Source organism: the organism of the source record quoted next, unplaced genomic scaffold (assembly GCF_019419815.1).
Source record: "Pyrus x bretschneideri cultivar Hongxiangsu unplaced genomic scaffold, Pyrus_bretschneideri_v1 Contig2, whole genome shotgun sequence".
In the NCBI taxonomy this organism is placed as follows: Eukaryota; Viridiplantae; Streptophyta; class Magnoliopsida; order Rosales; family Rosaceae; genus Pyrus; species Pyrus x bretschneideri.
This window is the reverse complement of record NW_025999501.1, coordinates 10960987-10966159: the sequence shown is the minus strand read 5'-3', so window position 1 is coordinate 10966159 and position 5173 is coordinate 10960987. Positions and strand designations below refer to the sequence as shown.

At 33.8% G+C, this 5173-nt stretch overlaps 1 long non-coding RNA gene across 3 annotated transcripts; it reads right to left on the bottom strand.

Annotated features, from left to right (window-relative positions):
* Positions 1–1883: 1883 nt before the first annotated feature.
* Positions 1884–5163, bottom strand: LOC125476923. Of its 3 annotated transcripts, none has more exons than XR_007258172.1 (5): positions 5135–5163; positions 3719–3749; positions 3530–3598; positions 2396–2456; positions 1884–2124 (listed from the first exon to the last, which is right to left on the bottom strand). It is a non-coding gene; the product is annotated as an uncharacterized LOC125476923 (long non-coding RNA). The 3 variants fall into 3 exon arrangements; XR_007258171.1 differs by lacking the exon at positions 5135–5163 and adding an exon at positions 4257–4572; XR_007258170.1 differs by lacking the exon at positions 5135–5163 and having other exon boundaries at positions 3719–3934.
* Positions 5164–5173: the final 10 nt, after the last annotated feature.

Below are 5173 nucleotides of genomic sequence, written 5' to 3'. Positions count from 1 at the left end.
GAGATATGGATACCTGCACCCCGGTGTTAGTGCTCCCACCCGTGGTCAGGGCACAGTCCTTCACGTGATGTTCATCTCTCGCACCTTACGCTTACCTTAGACTCAATGTAGGTGCACAGGCTTGTCGTACAGACCACTATAGGTGGTTCGACTCGTAGGTGACCCGCAATTATTCGCCCAGTCTTCACGTGATCGTAGCACTTGAAGCGTACTTATTTACACCCAGTCCTGTCGTACAGACCACTAGAAGTGGTTTCGACTCGTGTGCAGGGATGTTTAATGAGTTATAGATTAAGTCGTTCAAGTCACTATAGGTGACTCCCGACTTGTATGCTAGTATTGATTGATGAGATATGGATACCTGTACCCTGGTGTTAATGCTCCCGCCCGTGGTCAGGGCACAGTCCTTCACGTGATGTTCACCTCTTGCACCTTACGCACACCTTGGACTCAAGGTAGGTGCACATGCTTGTCGTACAGACCATTATAGGTGGTTCCGACTCGTAGGTGACCCGCGATTATTCGCCCAGTCTTCACGTGATCGTAGCACTTGAGTGTACTTATTTACAACCAGTCCTGTCATACAGACCACTAAAGGTGGTTCCGACTCGTGTGCAGGGATGTTTGATGAGCTATAGATTAAGTAGTTCAGGTCACTATAGGTGACTCCCGACTTGTATGCTAGTATTGATTGATGAGATATGGATAACTGCACCCGATGTTAGTGCTCTCACCCGTGGTCAGGGCACAGTCCTTCACGTGATGTTCACCTCTCGCACCTTACGCTCACCTTGGACTCAAGGTAGGTGCACAGACTTGTCATATAGACCACTATAGGTGGTTCCGACTCATAGGTGACCTGCAATTATTCGCCCAGTCTTCACGTGATCGTAGCACTAGATTGTACGTACCAAAGTTAAGTTAACATATTGTACCAATACCATGGTACATACTAAAACAAGAAAAACATAACGTACCAAAATTAGTAATATGTAATGTACCAAAATATTAAGACGTACTAAAACTAAGATTATATAATGTACCAATTATGTACCAAGTTATTGGTACATTATGTTAATACATATGTGCATTCATATATCATATCCATAATTGGTACATTATGTTTAATAGGATGTTAGTTGTATTTTTAGACTTTTAGTGATATTTTTTGAAAATTTTGATTGAATCATTATCCCATTAATTAATTGTTAAGAATTTGATATAATTAATTTTCAATACAAAGTTTTAATATGAAAAATTCTCTCTTTGTTAAGGGTCATAACGTACCACTAGATTGTACGCACCAAAGTTAAGTTAACACATTATACCAATACCATGGTACATACTAAAACAAGAAAAACATAACGTACCAAAATTAGTAATATGTAATGTACCAAAATATTAATACGTACCAAAACTAAGATTATATAATGTACCAATTATGTACCAAGTTATTGGTACGTTATGTTTAATACATATGTGCATTCATATATCATGTCCATAATTGGTACGTTATGTTTAATAGGATGTTAGTTGTATTTTTAGACTTTTAATGATATTTTTTATTTGAGTAATGGAAAGTGTCTTTTGAAATATGCAATGGTACCCGCGCGTTGCTGCGGGATTGGAAATGTATTCAAACTTATGCAAATTCGTTCACTTCATAAGCAATGTTTGAGTGAAGAACCGAGCATTACAAATAAAAAGTCGAATGAAAATTTAACTTGACAAAGAGACCTCAATGATCTGGCTCAATTCATCATTCAAGACTTGGTCAAACTATGATTCGCTCACTCTATCCCTAAACAAAAGAAAACCAAACCAAGTTCAGCAAGAATTATGCACGATCTTTGTGAAACTATATAATGAATGATACAATATTGTTAAACAAACATGGATTGGAGCTGATCTTAAAATTCATTTAAAAGAGAAGTGGCAAATACAGTTCACTTGAGATGCTAACTTAATGTTTCATCATTCAAATGATATTGCTTTTGAACCAAAGTGTGTGGAAAAAAGAGTGGAAACCTGATTAGCAATTACCACTTTCGGCGGTACCACGCTGCTAAGTTTTATTCTTCAAATCTCCAACAAATAAGCTCCTCTGTAATTTCTACCTGAGCACTAAAATAAAAAAAATTGGTACATAGACAAAGAGTTAAGACTACCTACCATAAATCAATTGAGAACTACAATAATGTGACAATCCGCATGTATAACCTATGCGTCCATCGTTATAGGTTTAATAAAAATACCATTATTTTAAAATCATGGTTGATTCAATTTTAACCTTAAAATCGAGACCATCTCCAGTTCTTGACAAATCAAATTTCAATAAATAGCCACACATGTGAAATAAACAAAAAGAAACAGATCTCAGAGAATAATAGCTTACCATCAACAAAGATCTTGCTACTGTCTTTGGAGGTTTGGAGGCTTTTTTTTATGTTCGTATACTATTAAAAACAAAAAACATATGTTAGTAAAAAGCATATAGCATTGACAACTGATTTGAAAAACAAACTGAAACATGAAAAAAAAAATTAAAAAAAAAAGGAGTGCGTTCTAAAGCTTTTATTTCTCCTGTCATACGAAATTGATAGTGTATCAGATCTTAGTGTTTTTCCCTGATATAAGATGTACTGTTATTCACTAAGACAAAGATCCAACCTTGACAACCATTAAATAGTGTCTGACCATTTTGTTATCATGGGTAATCTCTATCAGAAACATTCTATTCATCTTTCTATTTCAACACAATTTTAACACGTATTGGTCTATAATATGATTTGTTTTCTTTTCAGTGGACATCTGATTAGAGTTATAGAGTGTTCCTTCTTTTCTTATTTCACATATAATATAGGGATTGATCATGACATCTAGCAGCAGATAATATATGCATGCTCTAACCCAAAAATAAAATAAGAACATAAGAGTGTTGTGAGCTGCAGAGCCACCATACTACTGCGCAAGATGCTCTGGTACAGATCCATTTGAGCTGCACCAATCGTGCTCTCAGGATGACACAACAATAATTATTCAAAGATTAGAAACAAATTATATAAGGTTTATTATTTACTTTAATAATTTTATTTTCACCTTTGACTGAATTATTTTCCCTAGATTACCAGTGACAACTGCCTCTTTTGTAGAGAAACGGATTTTCTACTTGTCTTGACATTGTTCCGACTTTTAATTAGAGAAAACTCAAAGACAAACAGAGACATGCTTATTTTCGTTCACAAAACTATCCAGAGGGGTGATAAGAGAAACTTTGCAAGTTCACACATGGTTTCTAGTTCACATAACTAAAAATTATTGTAGACAACCAATAACATTAAAAGAGATTAGCTTCTTAAACCGGTTGTATTTTTATATTTTCATTTTCATGTACCAGTAAGGAAACGATAATATATTCCAAAATTAGCAGGTTACAGAGAAATATAAATATTGTGTTCAAGGAATTAATATGATTGCAAATGTAATAGTTCCATATATAGTGAGGTTGGAGAAATGATGGAAGACGCACTGAGATTTGAGGTCCATAGGTTGAGAAGAGTCCATGGCACTGATCCATATATGGATATTTTGCACAGATCTACAGTTCAAGTTTTTAAACAAAGAATCAATTTATCAGCAATTGCAACATTCATTATTTGCCAAAAAGTTATCGATTCACATATAAACAAATGAAAGCAATTGAAAAATAAAGGCTTACCACAGGCTGGCTGAATCCGAGTTCGAAATGACTGCGGATTTGAAAATTGTATTAAACATTGTGTTTGAAAGATGTAAAAATGGTATCAAAAAACATTAACATTATTGAGAACATAGGGGTTAGAAAACACAATCACACAGTTGGTATTTGGCGGTGAAACTTAAAAACCAAAAATGCCCTTAAACATCCTAGAGAGAACAGAATTGTAAGCAAAACGTAGAATATTGAAGGAATATTGTGATAGTCACAAAATAAGTTTATGGGTTTGCTACAATTTATCATTTTCTGTTAAACTAAAAGTGTAAACGTTTAGGTACTCACCAAGAAAAAAGCAATTGATTGATGCTAAATACAAAACCAGCTGACCTTGAAATATAAACCAGAGAAACTAATTGAAATAATCAAAACCCAAATTCAATTTCAAAGGTATATAAGAGTCATGCAAAGGTGTGGCAAATGACTACAGACCATAGTGAAGCTGCTTTCATAGTTATTTACTTCCTGACATGATAATCAAGGTCTAGCTAAGCTTCTATACCTTTTTAGTAAGAATTAACTCTACTTCCAAGGCATCCACCCAACAAATAACAGCATTCGGCAATTCCAAAGGGAGTCCTCCCACAAAATCCTTAAAACAACTCAATCAAAATGAACGTAGACTGAAAGTCAAAAGTAAAATCAAAATGAATGTAGAATCAAAATAAAACACTGGATTTAACATTATAGAGTCTAAAAACTGAAAGGGTTAAAATAGTCCAACTTTGAACTGATTACCTGAGTATAGGTTGAGCAGTGAAATTTGTGAAGTGTAAGATTGTGAATTTAGGACAATAAATTGTATAAATAAAAAATAAAAAAATAAAAAAAATAAAAAAAAATAAAAAAATAAAAAAAAAAGAAAAAACAGTCAGTAACAAAAACTGACCCAGCAAAATTGTTAATGTATTAAAAACTAAATATTTCAACAAATTATATACCCTCAGCAAAACCCCAAAATAAGAACACCAGCGTTTGCTGAAAGCAAAAAAAGAACGAAATCAGACAGTCACACACAGCATCCGAGCACATAAACAAAACCCCCAAAATTATAAAAAGAAAATTTAAACACAAAATCCATCTGTAAATCGAAAAAAAAAAAAAAAATTAAATCAGACACACTGAGAACGACGAAAAACTCATCAGGAGGCTCTAGGTTATGTGGGTAAGAAATGGATTTCGATCAAATTAAGAAAAAAGGCAAAAACTTCTAGGAGCTCAATGATTTCCAAGGAAAAGTAAATTAATTTCTAACAGAAAATAGAAAAAATAAAGTACATGCACAAAATCAAACATATCAACTTCCACACTAATTGAAAGCACAATTAATTGCATGAATATTAAATTAAACATGCAAATAATGAGATTGAATGTGCGAACCTGAACAAAACAATGAAATTGACGGCGGCGCGAGCATGG